Here is a 20,654-nt window from a genome sequence, read left to right as displayed (position 1 = left end):
TATATATATATATTTTAAATGGTCCATTTAATTTAAATCTGTAAAACTTAAAATGTTGCTACCACATTTTTTTTACTGAAAGTTCTGACAACTCGCTATTTACAATTGATATTAAACTGACTTAAAAAATTTTGTTGAATCTTGTATAACTTAAATTAAAAAGTTGAACTTGCTTAACTTTGATGAGTTATAATTAACTTAAAACATATGTTGTAACTTAATTGATCCTATGATTTACTTACATTGATCCTATCATTTTTTACAGTGTACAAACTATGAGTAACTTTGCAACTACATGTCAACTAACTCATTCCTTTTCAACTACATGTCAACTAACTCTCATTAGAGTATTAGTAGACTGTCTGCTTAATATCTGCTATCACTTTATTGTGATTGTCGTCAACAGACATTCAACTGACTAAGTACCTTTGTCAACTACATGTTAACTTATTCCTTTAACAGTCTACTAATATATTGAGAGTTAGTTGACATGTAGTTGCAAAGTTACTTATAGTTAGTAAAATTTCTAAAGTGCATGATCAAAATAAAGTGATCAAACACCAAAGAATATCTCTATTCCAACCCACAGCTGAGGACATGTTCTTCACAATACCAAACATGCTCTGAATATTACTTTGTCTGTGAACTTTGTCTGTGATGTTTGGGACAAGACGTAAGCTATAAATAAGCTTTAATAAAAAAGACAAATTACTAGACAATAACCATCTTTTGAATATTTATTCAGAAGGATATTATAATATACTGAAAATATATGGTCCGCAGTAAAGCAAAATGTGTGTCACTTTGGAGCTTTAAGCGGCATACACAAACATTATCCATTTGTTTTTTGATAGGTCTTTTTTCTACCTGGGGAACCAAATTTGAATTTCATTTAAAACTGAAAATGACATGATTCATTGCACTTTAATCAATTTGCACTTTATTATGCACTAAACTGCAGGAATGCAAAATATAATTCTAAAACACATGTGATAGGCTTCCCTCTAAATCAACACTGAACTTCTCTTTAGCTCCACAGCCTGTGGTGTCCAGCACTGAACTCTGTATTTGGACAGTGAGTAAAAGGGTCAGTGTCACCCTCTCCTCTCTGGGGTGGAGTTGAAAGTCCAGCCTGTGCCAGAGTAAACATGGAGGAGGTCTCAGGACAGAGAGCTGAGAGCCTGAGGCTATTTGAAAATGGGTAAAGAATGGTTTTCCCCTAGGGGGAGTTACCCAGCGGATCTCAGTGAGGCACTGTCTGCGTCTACAGCCTCCGGAAGCGATGGGATCACTGACGCAGCCCTTGAGGATTTCTAGTAAAATTCAGCCCAATTTCTAACAGATCTTTCCCTAAACAAACAGGCCTGACATTCTGAAAAAGGAAATATGAGTAACACATTTCAATGACATTACGAAGGAATGATAATATGGTGGAATCTATGGTGGCAGGCTCTACGTTGCACATTTTCTATGGTGACATAAAGCAATGGAAAGGAATTTCATTTCAGAACCTCATTTAAGCAACTGAACTTTCAGCAATATTATTGATTCTTGATTATTGATTTTCTCCAGAGCTGCTTTTTAGATTAATTGATATTCCATAATTGACAAACTTTACACAGTTATTGAACTGAACTGAATCAACACTGAACTGATTTCTACTGAATAATGTCTGTTTACTATGTGTTTAAAGAGCTGCTTTACAGCAGGATTGAAGTCTGTTTGCATCATTGATAATTATAATAATAATAATACATTTTATTTAAAGGCGCCTTTCTCGGCACTCAAGGACACCGTACAAAGATACAATAATACATTTAAAAACAGTAAAAAAATATAAATAAGTAAATAATAGAAGAACAACTGAAAAGCATGTGACATTAAGTAGAATAGGCAATTTTAAACAGATATGTTTTGAGTTGCGATTTGAAGTGAGAGAATGAATCGATGTTTCTGAGTTGCGGTGGTAGTGAATTCCAAAGTCGGGGAGCAGAGCGGCAATTATTTACCCATTTAACACTGTAAAGCTGCTTTGAGACAACCTGTAATGTATAAAGCGCTATATAAATGAAAGACTTGACTTGGCTTAAGGGATAGCTCATGTACCCTCATTTCATTTTAACCCTGTAGGTGTTTCTTTCTTCCACAAAAGAAGATATTTTTGTCTCAAAGTTTTTCAATGGGGTCTAATGTTGTTTTGGACCCCATCAACTTTTTATATAAGCAAAAAAAGTCTTGTGCTCTGCAAAAGAAAAAGCTGACATTTTATTTCATTGACATTTATTTTCATTTTTGTCGGCTAGTGATTTTTTGTCTGTTGAACTCAATGTCTGAAGTTGAGTAAACAAAAAAATGCTATTGGAAATTAGTACGAAGAAATATTACATTACATAAACTACAATAACATTGCCAAAGTCAAACACTGAAAACAGTGAGTCAACACAATGCTAACTAAACATGTATTCCAAAAAGCAATTCAAGAAATGTTTTCAAACTGATTTGTACAGCTTTTGACATCAATAAAATGCAATTTCAGTAAGCCATCATCATGACAATAAGAATTTCTATTAAACTGTATAGTTCACCCACAAATGATTATTCTCTCATCATGTATTCCTTTACGTCTTAAAGGTCCTGTTCTTCGTGATCCCATTTTTCAAACTTTAGTTAGTGTGTAATGTTGCTGTTAGAGCATTTATAATACCTGTAAAATTATAAAGCTCAAAGTTCAATGCCAAGCGAGATATTTTATTTAACAGAAGTTCCCTTTCAAAGCCTACAGCGAACGGCCGGTTAGGACTACATCCTGGTATTTCCTGCTTTAATTACGTCAGTAGAGCAGTATGTCGACTAACCTCCGCCCACAAGAATGCGCGAAAAAGGGGGCGTGGTCTTGTTGCTCCCGCGTGGAGAATAGGAAGTGTTGCGTTTGGTTGCGTTCGTATAGTTTGTTTGTTGCCATGTCGTTGAGACGCTGTTATTTTCATCCCGGAGTCAAGTCACCTTTGTTTGGCTTTCCCAGGGACGCTGTACTTAGAGATCATTGAGCGCATGCATCCCCGTTATGGTAAGAGGCGTGACCTTTCCGGTAACGTGCGCTCTGCGTGCCCTAAGCTGCTGTCGAATCACAACACGGGAACCGCTGGCACAATCAGAACTCGTTACGTATTTCTGAAGGAGGGACTTCATAGAACAGGGAAATCTTTCAAGCCGTTTTGAGGACAGTGAAAACAGCAGTATACAGATAAGTAAATTGTGTGGAAAATACTGTGTTTTTTTACACGCGAAACATGAACACATGTTATGTTGCACACTGTAAACACAATCAAAGCTTCAAAAAAACACGAAAAACGGGACCTTTAAACTCATTTGACTTCTGCAGAATGTAATCTTGAAATAAAGTTGCATGCAACATAAAGCACAAGTATTTCTTTATGTTTTATTATTCTAAAAACATTTCAAATATTATTCTTTATTTATGATCAGTCACATGACATGTTTCCAGAACTGTGCCCGTGAAGTAAAAATTGAGGCCTCCAGGTCACATTCTTCTGGGGGATTCCTGAGCCAGCCGAGCAACTGCTATTAAAATGAACAGAATTGCTAATGAATAGATTTCCCTGTATACTTGGGTTATACCTACCAAATCTGATTTTCTTGGTAATGAAGATGCTTGATGAAACACAACTATGGAAGGAGAAGAGTGGGCGTTTGAAGAAGGCGCAGGAAGCCAAGGCATTAGTTCTGTTTTTGTTTTTGGTGCTCCTCTCCAAATGTGGAATATGAGGAAGTCAAGGGGAAGGGGAATTCGGATTAGCATAGAAAAAGCTAGGTGTACTGTGAAACATGAGGGAAGGGCAAAAGTACAGGTCCTTAGTCTTGAAGAGAGCGGAAACGCATGCATTAGTCATAACTGACAACTGACTCCTGCGTGGCCTCCAATAATGATCTGGAGGATATGACACTCGCACTTCCACAAGCTCTGTTTGCGAAGGCAATTGCGTATAGAATTTGTCCCATGGGACAGGCTAACCTTCCTGAAAAGCTCTTAATTTTAGAAAGTCACACCTTTAATTAAAACAGCTTTATTATAACACTTAATTTTAGCATTTACTCTCCCTTTTCGAGTGGCATGCCAAAGCATGCTGGGAAATAAAAATCCCAGCCCAGTTTCAGTTAAATTTAAGTTTGTCTAAATTAAAAGTAATAAATTCATAAAACTCAAAATAATAAAACAATTCAGATTACTTAAAATGGGTCAGTTTTGTGAACTCAAAAGAAAAATAAAGTTCTAAATACTGATAAAAGTTAATCTGGTTCTGGTTGAACTAATTTGTTTAATTTAAACTGACCCTACTCAAACCAATTAATTAATTTTAACATTACGTTTTACAGTGTAGTACTTTTGATTTTTCTCACCAGGGTGTGGTTAAAAAAAAACTGCTGTTGACAAACCCAAAACTGCTGTGGCCATTTTTATTTTAGGCAAAATAATAAGTTGCTAACACTACTGCTCATCTTACATCTTAACTGTTGAGAATATTCATATTCATTATTCATATTTTTAATATATATGGTTAGATTTTGGACAGTTTATTAACATAATAGCCATCAATAGCTATAGGCAATTTTTAATCTAATAGATTTTTCAGTTAGTCTTTTGTCATCATGGGAAAAAAAATAGGCACAACATTTTTCAAATATATATATATATATATATATATATATATATATATATATATATATATATATATATATATATATATATATATATATATATATATATATATATATATATATATATATATATATATATATATATATTTATATACATACCCCTCGACAAAAAACAAAGAATGCACAATTTTCTCTGAAATAACTTGAAACTGACAAAAGTAATTGGCATCCACCATTGTTTATTCCATATTTAATAGAAATCAGACTTTGCTTTCGCTTTTTTATTCAAAATAATATTGTAAATAATAAAACAAATGAAAATGGCATGGACAAAAAATGAAGAGACCCCTAACCTAATATTTTGTTACACAACCTTTAGAGGCAATCACTGCAATCAAACGTTTCCTGTAGCTCTCAATGAGATTTCTGCGCCTGTTAACATTTTGGCCCACTCTTCCTGGGCAAACTGCTCCAGCTGTCTCAGGTTTGATGGGTGCCTTCTCCAGACTGGAAGTTTCAGCTATTTCCATAGATGTTCAATAGGATTCAGATCAGGACTCATAGAAGGCCACTTCAGAATAGTCCAATGTTTTGTTCTTATCCATTTTTGGGTGATTTTAGCTGTGTGTTTTGGGTCATTATCTTGTTGGAGGACCCATGACCTGCAACTGAGACAGATCTTTCTGACATTGGGCAGTACGTTTAACTCCAGAATGCCTTGATAGTCTTGAGATTTCATTGTGCCCTTCACATATTTAAGGCACCCTGTGCCAGATGCAGCAAAGCAGCCCCAAAACATAACCGAGCCTCCTCCATGTTTCACTGTAGGTATGGTGTTCTTTTCTTTGAAAGCTTGATTTTTTCGTCACTGAACATAAAGCTGATGTGACTTGCTAAAAAAAAGCTCCAGTTTTTACTCATCTGTCCAAAGGACATTCTCCCTGAAGGATTGTGGCTTGTCAATATGCATTTTAGCAAATTCTGGCTTTTTTATGTTTTTCTTTCAAAAGTGGAGTCCTCCTGGGTCTTCTTCAATGGAGCCCACTTTTGCTCAAAAAGCGACGGATGGTGTGATCAGAAACGTCTCGGTTACGTATGGTAACCCTCGTTCCCTGAAGGAGGGAACGGAGACGTACGTCGGACGTACCGACGAATTGGGATCACTTCTGGGAGCCCCTATCAGCTTCGAGCTATCTAGAACCGGCCAATGGACAATTGGCGTGCGAGATTTGCATCTCGCGCCCCGCCCCGCGCCGCGGGTATAAACAGGAAACGAGAGCGAATGCACACTGTTTTTCACTGAGGAGCCACACGTAGTGGCTCGACCTGCAGTGATGGTACAGCAACTGTGGCGACGGGACGTACGTCTCCGTTCCCTCCTTCAGGGAACGAGGGTTACCATACGTAACCGAGACGTTCCCATTCAGTCGGTCACGTTCGACGTACGTCGGACGTACCGACGAATTGGGATCCCCTATGGAAAACGCCATAGTTACTACCACTTCCAGCACCCAGCGATGAGCCCCACGGACCCCGATCTGATGCGGGCGGGTAGGTTCACGCAGGGAGAGTCCAAGCTGCTGTTCCGCAAGACCCATTCAGCTGACTGTATTGGATAACGCTGGGAAAGCGTGCCTGTGAGGGCAGCTGCGGAAGCCACATCATGCCCAGAGGGAGTTAACATGTGGAGAATACACGTATGGGCTGGCCGTGGGCAGCACAACATACGGAAGTCCCAGGGGTGGCCCCGGCCAATAGGAGGGAGACAACACGTACCTGGGACGGCAGAGGAACTCTGCCGAGGGAAAGACACGGGCTCGCCGTAGGGAGCCGTACCGTGGAAGAATACACATATGGGACCGCCGTGGGGGTCACTACATACGGAACCCAGCCTAACACAAGTTCCACCAATGCATACGAGTGTTAGACCTGGCGTCGAACGCTCCGCCACGTCCGACTGCCGCGGGTTGCCGAGGACTCAACAGGGTTCACCGTACCGGGGAACTCGACTGGAGCAGAATAAGCGCACGCATCCGTCTACCATAGGGGAGGGAATGGCGCAGCAAGCCGACACTAGAACGGGTACTTCGGTGTTACTGACTATGGGAAGTGAGCACACAGGAAGACACCGGCTCTACACGGAGGCTATAGAATCTAGCGAACGTGTTAGGTGTCGCCCAGCCCGCAGCTCTACAAATATCTGTCAGCGAGGCGCCACGAGCCAGCGCCCAGGAAGAGGCAACACCCCTAGTGGAGTGGGCTCTTAACCCGAGCGGGCAGGGCACGTCTTGGGACTGATAAGCCAAGACGATGGCATCCACTATCCAGTGGGCCATCCTCTGCTTGGAGACAGCCTTTCCCTTCTGCTGTCCTCCGTAACAGACGAAGAGCTGCTCTGAGGTCCTGAAGCTTTGCATTCTATCCACGTAAGTCCGGAGAGCACGGACGGGACAGAGAAAAGCTAGAGCTGGGTCTGCCTCCTCCGAAGGCAGCGCTTGCAGGCTCACCACTTGGTCCCGGAAGGGAGTAGTGGGAACCTTGGGCACATATCCAGGCCGGGGTCTCATGATCATATGAGAGTTACCGGGCCCGAATTCCAGGCACGATTCGTCGACCGAAAATGCCTGCAGTTCCCCTACCCTCTTGATGGAGGCCAACGCAGTCAGGAGTATTGTCTTTAACGACAGAACTTTCAACTCAGCTGACTGCAGAGGCTCAAAGGGTTGTCTCTGTAGTGCAGTTAGCACCAGAGTTAAGTCCCAAGAGGGTATGGAGGGAGGACGAGGTGGATTTAATCTCCTCGCTCCCCTAAGGAACCTGACGATCAGATCGTGCTTACCTAAAGATTTTGCATCTACGAGCTCATGATTAGCGGCAATAGCGGCGACATAGACCTTGAGGGTGGAGGGAGACAGCCTTCGCTCCAACCCATCCTGTAGAAAGGTAAGCACAGATGCGACCGAACATCTTCGGGGGTCTTCTCGGCGAGAAGAGCACCAATCGACGAACAGGTTCCACTTCAACGCATAGAGGCGCCTCGTAGAGGGGGCTCTAGCGGAAGTGATGGTGTCAACTACCGCTTGCGGTAGGTCACCTAGAACCTCCGCGTCCCGTCCAGGGACCAGACATGGAGTTTCCAGAGGTCTGGACGCGGGTGCCATAGGGTGCCCCGTCTCTGAGTCAGGAGGTCCTGTCTCAGAGGAATGGGCCAGGGAGGTGCTGTCGCAAGGAGCACTAGTTCCGGGAACCAAGTCCGGTTGGGCCAATACGGAGTGACCAACAGGACCTGCTCCTCGTCCTCCCTGACTTTGCACAGTGTCTGCGCAAGAAGGCTCACTGGGGGAAACGCATACTTGCGTTCTTCCCGGGGCCAGCTGTGGGCCAGGGCATCCGACCCGAGGGTCCCCTCGGTCAAGGAATAAAACCACTGACAGTGGGTCGTCTCTGGGGAGGCAAACAGGTCTACCTGTACGGCCCCGAAACGACTCCAGATTAGCTGGACCGCCTGGGGATGGAGTCGCCATTCTCCCGGAAGTACCTGCTGACGTGACAGCTCGTCGGCCGCACGATTGAGCAGGCCCGGAATGTGAACAGCACGAAGCGACCTCAGATGCTTCTGACTCCATAAGAGGAGATGGCGGGCGAGTTGCGACATGCGACGGGAGCGTAAACCACCCTGTTTGTTGATGTACGCTACGGCCGCAGTGTTGTCCGTCCGGACCAGAACGTGCTTGCCTCTGAGCGGCACTTTGAAACGGCTGAGTGCAAGACAAACTGCTAACAACTCGAGGCAATTGATATGCCATTGCAGTTGAGGCCCCGTCCACAGACCCGAAACTGCAAGCCCGTTGTACGTGGCACCCCAACCCGTGGATGAGGCATCCGTGGAGACAACGGAGTGCCTGGACACTTGTTCTAGGGGAACTCCCGACCGGAGAAACAGAGGGTCCGACCACGGGCCGAAGGTTTGGCGGCACCTCGGAGTCACTTGGACGCGGAGGGAACCGCTGTGCCACGCCCATCTCGGGACTCGATCGTGTAGCCAGCGTTGAAGCGGTCTCATATGAAGCAATCCGAGCGGCGTTACTGCGGCTGCGGATGCTATATGCCCCAGGAGCCTCTGAAAATGTTTCAGTGGAACCGCTGTCCTGCCTTTGAACGAATTCAGGCAGTTCAACACCGACTGGACGCGCTCCTCGGTGAGGCGCGCAGTCATGGCGACGAGTCTATCTCCATACCGAGAAAAGAGATCCTCTGCGTGGGGCAGAGTTTGCTCTTCTCCCAGTTGACCCGAAGTCCCAACTGGCTGAGGTGACTGAGCACCTTGTCCCTGTGTTCGCACAACTGCTCTCGCGACTGGGCAAGAATCAGCCAGTCGTCGAGGTAGTTGAGGATGCGAACACCATGCTCTCTCATGGGAGCAATAGCCGCCTCCGCAACCTGGCGACAGGGACAGGCCGAAGGGTAAGACGCGGTACTGATATGCCCGTCCCTCGAACGCGAAGCGCAGAAAGGGCCGGTGTTGAGGGAGAATCGAGACATGAAAATACGCGTCCTTCAGGTCGATCGCTGCAAACCAATCTCGGGGACGGATGCACCTGAAGATGCGCTTCTGCGTTAACATCATGAACGGCAGCCTGTGAAGGGACCGGTTCAGGAATCGCAGGTCCAAGATCGGTCGTAACCCGCCGCCTTTCTTGGGTACAATGAAGTACGGGCTGTAGAACCCGGACCTCATATCGGCTTGAGGGACCGGCTCTATCGCGTCCTTCGCCAGTAGGACAGCGATCTCCGCCCTGAGCACGGGGGCATTCGCCTCCACTACAGTCGTGAAGTGAACGCCCCTGAACCTGGGGGGACGCCGGGCGAACTGAATCGCATAGCCGAGTCTGATGGTACGGATGAGCCACCGAGACGGGCTGGGAAGCGCTAGCCAGGCTCCCAGACTCCGAGCAAGGGGGACCATCGGCACCACAGACGTACCCGCAGCGGGGCAGCGAGGCGGAACGCAGGGATCCGGCTCGGACGGCATGGGAGCGGCCCGCAGCGGGATCTGAGTGTGCTGTGCAACACTTACCTGCATCCGTGGAGGGGACGTGCGAGTGTGGGGAGGCCGCTTGTGTGCGTCCCGACAGCCGGCGTCCCCTGCTGGCGAAGGGAGAGGTACTTGAGGGTGGCGAGGCATGGGAGCGTCGACCACCGCCAAGCGCGCTCTCTTGGCACCCAGAGATATTGGAAACTGCTCTTTTATTGAAGTTTTGGGTGACAGACAAACAAAAGATTTTCCCCCGGCCCTCCTCCGGGGGAAGGAGTGGTGCTGCAGCCATCTCCCTCAGAGCAGTTTCCTCCATCTCTGGGTGGCCCGTCTCAGGGCCGCTTGCGACGACGCTTGCCACCTGGCTTGGCGGCGGCCTGAGCGGGCTGGACGTCCTTCCCACGGCCGGCCCCACGCCGACGGCTGGTGGAAGGCTGCTGCGGCGCCTTGGCGGGGGCGGAGTGGACGTCCTCGGCGACGAGTAGTCGGAGGCGCTGCCGTCGGCGGCGGGGTGGAGGCAGCAGCGGGCCGCCGGGGCAGGATGTGCTTGATCGCCTCCGTCTGCTTCTGGGCGGCCGAGAACTGCTGGGCAAAGCTCTCGACCTCGTCGCCGAATAACCCAGCTGACGAGATGGGGGAGTTCAGGAACCGATATTTATCGGTCTCCCTCATGTCAGCCAGGTTTAACCAGAGATGACGCTCCTGGACCACAAGCGTGGACATCGCCTGACCGATAGCACGGGCGGTGACTTTCGTCGCCCGGAGGGCGAGGTCCGTCGCCGTCCGGAGCTCCCGGAGGAGCTCTGGGTCAGGCCTACCCTCGTGCATGTCAAGGAGTGCCTGGGCCTGGTGGACCTGCAGCAACGCCATGCCATGCAAAGCGGACGCAGCCTGTCCGCAAGCCTTGTAAGCCTTCCCGGTCAGACCGGAAGAGAACTTACAGGCCCGGGACGGGAGACGCGGGTCACCGCGCCAGTTAGAGGCGGTCGCCGGACACAGTTGCATCGCGACGGCGCGCTCCACTGGCGGGATTCCCACGTAACCCTTGGCTGGCCCGCCGTCGAGGGTAGTGAGGGGGGAGGAGTCACTCGGCCGGTTTCTGGCAGAAAAAGGTGACCTCGTGAGCTCCTCATGCACCTCCGGGAAGAAAGGTGTCGGGGCGGGACGCTGAGAACCAGCGCGACCCACCCCGAGGAACCAATCATCCAACCTAGAGGGTTCGGGACACGGTGGAGGGTTCCACTCGAGCCCAACCCTTTCGGCGGCCCGGGCAAGCATAGCAGCCATCTCAGGGTCCGGGGCAGCCGTTGCCACTCTCCCAGAGGGAGGCAGTACAACTGACCCTTCATCCCCCGAGGACTGAAACTCCCCCTCCGATGCAGCGATCGACATCTGTTCGTCCGCTGGAGCTCCAAAAGTCACCACTGGTCTCCCGTGGGAGGGTCCAGCGGGTTCCTTTGGAGGCTCTACCGGCTGCGGAGCAGAGGGAATAGGGGCCTGCGGAGATTCACTCGGCGGGTTTGCCCTAAACGTGATCCTCAGATCACCCTGGCCATCCAAAGAAGCAGGTCCACCCGGGTTAGGGGTAGACCTAGTTCGTGGGATGGGTAAGGGGACTCCCCCAGCCCGGAGGTAGGAGAGTCTCGATCTTAACTCCGCAGTGGGAACACGAACTATCCACAAACGCCGCCTCAGCGTGCTGTGTGCCCAAACACGTGAGACAGCGATTGTGACCGTCAGCAGGGGACAGGGAACGACCGCATCCAGAAACGCACGGGTGGTAAGACATCCTGAAAAGGACGGCACGTCACCCGTGAAGCTCTTTTTGTGAGGAAAACGCTCTGTGCTGAAGCACTCAGGGGAACCGCGACAGCGCACGGGATTGTAGTGCAGCCCGTGCCTGTACTCAGACAGGAAAACGCCCTACCCAGACCAACAGGGTTGCTGTGATAACAGCAGTTTTCTCTGTATTTCAGAGGCAGCTGGATGAGTCAGCGCGGTCCCGCTGAAAGGTGCCGTTTCTCCAACACGCGTCCTCCTCTGGTTCTCTCCGGTTGCAGATTTCTCTCTTGCTTGATAGCAGCGAAAATACTCGTCTTTGCAGAAGAGTGAGTCCTTCATATGCCTGTGTGGCTCCGAAGTGAATGACAGCGTGCATTCGCTCTGGCTTCCTGTTTATACCCGCGGCGCGGGGCGGGGCGGGATGCAAATCTCGCACGCCAATTGTCCATTGGCCGGTTCTAGATAGCTTGAAGCTGATAGGGGCTCCCAGAAGTGATCCCAATTCGTCGGTACGTCCGACGTACGTCGAACGTGACCGGCTGAATGGGAACTGATGTACCTTCACCTTGGAGTTCAGCTTGTATCTCTTTGGCAGTTATCCTTGGTTCTTTTTCTACCATTCGCACTTTCCTTCTATTCAATCTGGGGTCGATTTTCCTCTTGCGGCCGCACCCAGGGAGGTTGGCTACAGTTCCATGGACCTTACTGTTGTCACAGGAACATCAAGCTGCTTGGAGATGGTCTTGTAGCCTTTACCTTTACCATGCTTGTCTATGATTTTCTTTATGAGTTTCTCAGACAACTCTCTCCCTTGCTTTCTCTGGTCCATGTTCATTGTGGTGCACACAATGATACCAAACAGCACAGTGACTACTTTTCTCAATTTAAATAGACTGAATGACTGATTACAAGATTGGAGACATGTGTGATACTAATTAAAGAAACAAATTAGTTGAAATATCACTATAATCCAATTATTTATCATCTTTTCTAAGAGGTACCAACAAATGTGTCCAGGCCATTTTAGAATATCTTTGTAGAATAAGCAATAATTCATCTCTTTTCACATTCTTTGCTTTATTAAATGATACATGATAAAATAGCTTTTAATTTCATTACTTTTCAGGAGGAATGAAGCATTATTTCAATGAGCTGTTAGGGTACCAACAAATTTGAGCACGTCTGTATATATATGTTATAAAATGTATGGCTTAAGGAAATATATATTTAAAATCGCAGGTATATTTTGTTTAAACCTTCAAACCCCAAAATATTTGACAAAATATCAATGCAAAATGTATTTAAAATATACATATATTTGGACAATAAATATATATTTGATTGAAAATATATTAAAATTGTCAAAAATATATAAAGAAATATTAGAAACTTACTAATTGTATCAAAAATATATCTTAGAATCTGAATGAGCAATATATTATTTGTTTTTTTCTTCTTCTGTATTTTTGCTTGAAAATGGTGTCTTCTGTCTTCTAGTAGCTTCAGAAAGAAACCATGTTGTGAGGAACTTCATTGTGTGATTTGACTTGTTTTCTTTGAAGATTGTCTGCTGCATAGAAAACAGGGGTAGGTTTTTTTCCTCAGCATTGTGCCAAACTCGTCAATCTATTTCCGAGAGTAAATATATAAAAAAAACATGACTCATAGATTACAGTGCTTTTTGCCTTGTTTTGAAGTACTTTTAGATTGGAAAATCACTCACAGACCAAAGTACAGCAGTTTGACAGTCAGAGTGGCTATGTTAGCATTCTCTTATAGTGGTCCTCTACTGTTATTTTCCCAGTTTCCTTTTCACCTTTTTCCCCCTATTTCAGAATCGTGTCTGTGAGCCGCCCCACTAAATCATGAAGCTCATTTAAGTATTTTCTCCGAATACTCCAGACATAATCCAAGTTTTTGCAGGAGTTCACAGTGAGGTCACTGCTATCTCTCCTCTCCCACTAGCTCAACAGTCATCTCACATCCAAGAGGCTTGGAGCTGAGTTCAACACATTGGTCTATGGGAAACTGTGCTCGCCGCCAATTGCAATACTTCCCGGCGTATTTCTGTCAAAGCTCAAGCCTTTTAAAAACAACACAATCACTGAACTCATTGGAGCCCCATTTGAATCAATTACCTATGTGTCAACAAAGCAAATTCTAATCATTCTTAACAGAGGAAAGGGATTGTTGTCGTATGCAAGCCATGCAAGAGCAGCAGAAAATTAGATAAATTAATCAATAGAAATTTGCATTTCATCTTTTCATGTGTGATCATTAAATACTGGCTAATGATAGCATTCAATCATGATGTTTAATGATTTTGTTCTTCTTGTTTTTTTGCAATATAATCTTGTCTGTTTAGGTAGATGAAAGAGTTTCTAACTAATGCCGCTACACAGATGAGTTACACAGTTTTAGTGATTGATGGTGTATAGGTTAAGAACCTTAATACCTAGATGATTTTTTTATTTAAATCATGACAACTCTCAGAATAGTTTTAGCATGTTGATGATATGACAGTGTTAATGAATTTGGTCTTGGCGTACTAGATCTGCTACTGCTGCTGTTGCAGAGGAAGTATGGACTTGCTTCTGCCAAAAGTTAAACAGAAACGCTGCTGTGAGCATGTAAGATCTGCTGCGGCTGCATAAATGGACATGCATAAGTCCCATTGCAGATCTAGGCAGTTGGAGGTTTTCAGAGGAACTCTGATAGCTGCTGCCCGACCATCTTACAGCGAACACAGACTATCTGAATGTTTAGCAAGCAGTTTGGCTGCAGAATAAGCAGAGGCCAATAAGCTTGTGCCATGTTGGAAATAATGTGATTGCTAAAATTGCCATCAGTTTCAGGACTGAACTAGATATATCTTAATTGTGCTCTGCCTTTTTGTGCTAGTTCACCCGAAAATGAATAATCATTCATAATTCCATTTAATCCATGGAACAGAAAACAATATATTTTTAACAAGTCAGTTTTTCTTCCAATGTTGTTTTGTCAATTTTTTTCCCCTTCATTTTTTAGGTGAATATGTGCTTGTTATAAGCTTGTTTCCACCACAGAATAAAATATTTTAAAAGATAATTGTGACTTTTTATCTCACAATTGCGAGTTTACATCTTGCAATTCTGACATTTTTTCTCACAATTGCAAGATATAAACTCGCAATTGTTATAAAGTTAGAATTGCATGATAAAGTTAGAATTGCGTGATAAAGTCAGAATTGCGAAGATATAAAGTCTCAATTGTGAGTTATAAAGTCATGATTGTGTGATAAAGTCAGAATTGCAAGACATAAAGGTGTAATTGTGAGATATAAAGTCAGAATTGTGTGATAAAGTCATAATTGCGAAATAAAGTCAGATTTGCAAGATATAAAGTCGCAATTGTGAGTTATAAATTCAGAATTGTTAAATATAAACTCGCAATTGTGAGTTATAAGGTCCAATTCTGAGGGAAAATTGAGGTAAATTCTCAGAATTGAGAGTGTATATCTCACAATTCTGACTTTATTACTTGCACTTGTGTGACTTTATAACTCAACTTTATATCGCAGTTCTGAGATAAAAAGTCAGAATTACGAAATAAAAAGTCGCAATTACCTTTTTATTTTTTATTCTGTGGTGGAAACAAGGTTCCAAAGCTTGTTCCTAACTACCGTTACGAAAAATGAATCTGCTTTATTATAGAAAAAGTGTAGTAACCATGTTTTTTTGGTGGATTGATTACCATTTGTATAACCACAGTTTGCCAAATACCATGATTGTTTTTTTTTTTTTTTTTTTGTAGCAAACCCATGGTGAATTTGTGGTTAACATTGTTTACCTATAAAAAACATTTTTTTTTATTTTATTTGTCATACCCCATGGTTAATTTTCGTACGGGTAGGGTTGGATATCAAGAATCAGTTCCATTTTAGAACCGTGGATCGACAAGACACACATTTTGATTCTACCTATCTATTCCTGTGTGTGCTTTTTTATGTGATTTTAAACCATTCAAGTGCATTCAAAGAGCATGCACAGAAAGCCATCTCTCATTTCATATAATTAATTGCATTCTCTTTTGCATCTTCTTGCACTTGAACGGACAAATACACTCAAAATTATGTCAAAATATACTCAAAACACAGTCGGTTTTGTCTTAAAGCAACACTAGGTAACTTTTCAACCTTCATAATATATTTTCAAGACTCTTGTGATGATACATCGACTTACAATAGGTTGAATGACACGTCTGTCATAGCCTGATGGGGTCTGTATCATTTTTAATCGTACTTTTAAACTTCGGGTTTCGGGTAGTAACCCGAGAAAAAAAAGAACTACAAAATTCGACTGCTTTACGGCATATACGTCACTTTCACCACCACCCCCACTTCCTTAAATTCGGACGTGCAACTAAACAACTATCGTTTGTTTGCCGGATGTTATAGTCATGGCCGAAGCAGCACAGAAAAATAAGAAAGCAAAGGTTTTGTCGGAGGAGAGCAAAAAGAGGAAACGAGAAAGTGATCGGATTAAAGGCAGGACGAGGATCAACATTGGGCCAGCGTTTGAAAACTATGCAGTGTTATTTTACATTTGATTTTAAAGGTCCTGTTCTTCGTGATCCCATTTTTCAAACTTTAGTTAGTGTGTAATGTTGCTGTTAGAGCATAAATAATACCTGTAAAATTATAAAGCTCAAAGTTCAATGCCAAGCGAGATATTTTATTTAACAGAAGTTCCCTTTCAAAGCCTACAGCGAACGGCCGGTTTGGACTACATCCTGGTATTTCCTGCTTTAATTACGTCAGTAGAACAGTTTGTTGACTAACCTCCGCCCACAAGAATACGCGAAAAAGGGGGCGTGGTCTTGTTGCTCCCTCGTGGAGAAGAGGGAGTGTTGCGTTCGGTTCGGTTGCGTTTTTCGCCATCAGACGCTGTTATTTTTTCATCCCGGAGTCAAATCACCTTTGTTTGGCCTTCAGGGGCTGTAGTTTGAGCGCGTTCATCTCCCCGTTATGGTAAGAGGCGTGACCTTCTCGGGCAACGTGTGCTAAGCTGCTGTCGAATCACAACACGGGAATCGCTGGCACAATCAGAACTCGATACGTATTTCTGAAGGAGGGACTTCATAGAACGAGGAAATTCTCAGGCCGTTTTGAGGACAGTGAAAACAGCGGTATACAGATAAGTAAATTGTGTGAAAAATACTGTGTTTTTTTACACATGAAACATGAACATATGTTATATTGCACACTGTAAACACAATCAAAGCTTCAAAAAAACACGAAAAACGGGACCTTTAATTGTTCTACCTGATCTTTGTTCAGTATGTGTGCTGTTGCTAATATGTTTATTTGTCAGCTTATTTAATTACTGACTGTTTACATGTCTTTAATAATGTTATATTTATATTAGTTATATAATATCTAGTTGTTTTTGCTGTGGTATTTTTTGTTAAGACCAGGCCAAAGTTCCTCATGTAAGTGTTCTTTAGGCTGCTGATGATTTTTGTTCATGGTATTCAGCAGCAAATAAATATTTTGCAAAAAGACACAGAATAAATGTTTGATATCTTAATATTTACTTTTTTGGCCTTTATTTACATTATTGGAATTGAAATTGGGAATTGATAATACCCTATTCCAACCCTATTCCTAACTGGTTTATGAGATGTTAAACTCATCTATAAATGAATAACAAGAAATAGTAACACATAAGGCATATTTATCACACTGCCAATTACACAAAGAGCAGCTTTTTTGTGTCTCTTGTGATAGAGTGATCTCTGTTGTTCTGGGACTGCCCTACTAAACTATCAGCAGTCCCCCGTGAGCCAATAATAAACTGATAACAAGACAAGAAACCAGAGTAAATCAGGGATGACGTAAGACAGGATACAGCTCAAAGAGACACACTTCAGGATATAGTAAGATACAGACAACAGACAACCTGTGTGCTATAGTGTATGGTCACTTTTACAAACCCCCACATTTAGAGAAAATCTCTCTTTTTTTAAATTCAAATCTTAGATTTTATGAGACAAGCATGCAATGCTTAAGTGTTTTGCATCTCAGTAATGTTTCTGTTTTGAAGATGTGCAGATGCTGGTTTTATCAACAACATTTCCAATGTCGGACAAAAATACAGCCTTTTCCTGGATCCTTACAGAGAATGACCATGCAGACCTCTTGGCCAAGGCTGCCTATTAATTACCCACAGGACTTTAAAATTTCCTGTTTTCCCCTCCTTAATTAAGCTAATCTGCCCTGAACTTTAAAGAGAGGAAATACCTAGAAATAGTTTCCAATTTTCAGCACATTCAATTATTTTGTGCCGAGTAGCAGATTGCATCAAATCGTGTCAACGCAGAGATCAACAGTGCTTGATCGTGGGGGGAAATGATGTCTGTCATTTCTTCCTTTGCCATGAAGGGTAATGTGGGAATTTTTCAGAGGGAACAGTGCCTGCCGTGGGCATGGCCAGTGCCCATGCTGTACGTGCTCAAGGTCAGGGCGATCCACCATCAATCTCTGACCGTTATGTTTATTATCATTACTTGCACTTACTCACTGAGCGTAGAGAAGAATTGTTGACTCATGCTCCCTGTTACCTTTCCTCCCTTCTTCACACTTTCTCACACTTCCACTAAAAGTTCAGAATATGAGACGGGGTGACGATTTAATCGGGACTTTCTTGTGAAAAAGAGGGACTTCCTTCTGTCTACATGAACACTCTGGCTTCCACGCCATCGAAGGCGGCAAGAAAATTTCTCCAACTAGATCCTCCCAAAAGCACCTGCCCGATTGTGTATTTTTATATTTTTACTGTGGTAATAAAACGCTGTTGCACATAACGCCAAATTGAAACCTGTGCGGCTTTGTTGTTGATGACAGCAAAGTACTTCATCACTACATTAATTCACCTTAGTATTCTTTTGTAAAAACAAGTAAAGATTACAATATAACACATGCCTATAATATAGACATCAAAAATACACTATATTGACAAAAGTTTTGGGACGCATAATGAACTTTAATGACATCCCATTCTTAATCTGTAGAGTTTAATATGGATTTGGCTCACCCTTTGCAGCTTTAACAGCTTCCAATCTTCTGGGAAGGCTTTCCACAAGGTTTAGGAGTGTGGGTAACATTTTAGGGTTAAATTCTCGCTATTAACTAGTTGCTTATTACCATGCATAGTACTAGGATATTGGCTGTTTATTAGTGATTATAACTCATATATTAATGCCTTATTCTGTATGACCCTATTCTAGCAGGGTCATAACATAACATAAAAAGCAGTAATTAGTGAGTTTATTGAGGCGAAAGTCGTAGTTAATAGTGAATATGTGTTCCCTATACTAAAGTGTTAACGGAGTGTGTTTATGGGAATTTTCAATCATTCTCTAGAAGCGCATTTGTGAGGTCAGGCACTGATGTAGGCCAGTCAAGTTTCTCTACACCAAACTGGCTCATCCATGTCTTTATGGACCTTGCTTTGTGCACTGCTGCGCAGTCACGTTGGAACAGGAAGGGGCCATCCCCAAACTGTCCCCAAAAAGTTGGAAGCAATGTATTGTCCTAAATGTATTGGTATGCTGAAGCATTAAGAGTTCCTTTCACTGGAACTAAGGGGCTAAGCCCAACCCCTGAAAAACAACCCCAGACCATAATCCCCCCTCCACCAAACTTTACACTTGGCACAATGCAGTCAGGCAAGTACCGTTTTCCTGGCAAATGCCAAACCCAGACTCGTCCATCGGACTGCCAGACAGAGAAGCGGGATTCGTCACTCCAGAGAACACGTCTCCACTGCTCTGGAGTCCAGTGGCGTGCTTTTTTTTTATCTGAAGGCCACACGTAGTTTGGAGGTCTGTAGCTATTGACTCTGCAGAAAGTTGGAAACTTCTGCGCACCTGACAGTGATGCTACAACATGTAAGTAACCGTGTTAAATTCTAATCCCTAATCTCTGACCAGTGATTTCTGATATGTAATGATTCATGTACAGTCAGATGTTTTATTGTTTCAAAATCATTTATTGCTATCTATGCGTCAGTAAATCAAATAAGTGACTAAACTTTCAACTTCACATTGTTTCTTTTAGTAGGATGAAAATAATCAGTTATTTAAACTGTGATTAAACTATATACAGAAAACGTTCAAAGAACACTCCCCTGGAGCTCTTAGTTAGGATGAAATTGAGTTGCAATGATGAGATCACTGCATTCATGTGCTCAACAGATATATCCCAGCAAGCAATTTTGCGTTTAAAAGACTTCTAATAGGCATCCAAACACAGCCCTGACGTCTAGCCTAAAACAAGGCAAAATTTTGACTTTCAGTGAACATTTAATAGACGTCTAACCATAGCCCAAGAATAGACTAGTTCCAGAACATGAACATGACAAAGAAATGAATCACTGATGACTTTGCTTACATGAAATCAAATCATATCATATCGAATATCATGGCGAAATGATGTTTTTGGCGAAAATGACATATAACCAAATTCAAGGTTATTTTGGCTGGAAATGGGTAACAAATAGCCAGACTATATCAGGTCTATAGTTAACCGAGATAGTGAAATGGTGGCTATTGCTTGCTGGGATCTGTCATTGGCTACATGCTTATCGCTGCAACCTAGATTACATCATCAGAAGTATGAATCTAAATTATATTCTCAGAAATACAAAACAAAAATGACTGCCAGAATGTAAATCGTGATGGTGGTGTGTACCCAGTCTTGTGGTGAAAATCTGGGACATTGTTACACTGTCTCTGTGCATCACAACTATGTAAAGCCTGCCTGCCCCCTACAGAAAACAGGCGGGTTATCACACCACTAACATTTATTTAACCTTTTTCTCCTGTGGAGAGCAAAAGAGGAGGGTGCCGTAGGGGCTGACTTCTCTTCTGAAAGACGTTACCATATTTCCTGACCATTACGCTACAGTCCTCTTAAAACTGTCCCATTCAATAAAGTCCCTCAACAATAAATCTCACTTTAGCAGGTTCATGTTTAAGTGAGCGATACGCGTTCACTTGCACTCAAACGTGCAGTAGCTTAACATAACATAAACATTATTCTAAATCTGTTTGAACACATGAACACATGGCTTTGCTGCCCTGTCCTAAACAGCCATTTCACATTTAGTTCTTCGCTCTC

This window comes from Gobio gobio (genome assembly GCF_949357685.1).
Source record: "Gobio gobio genome assembly, chromosome: 6".
Taxonomy (NCBI): domain Eukaryota; kingdom Metazoa; phylum Chordata; class Actinopteri; order Cypriniformes; family Gobionidae; genus Gobio; species Gobio gobio.
Note: the sequence above shows the minus strand (reverse complement) of the source record.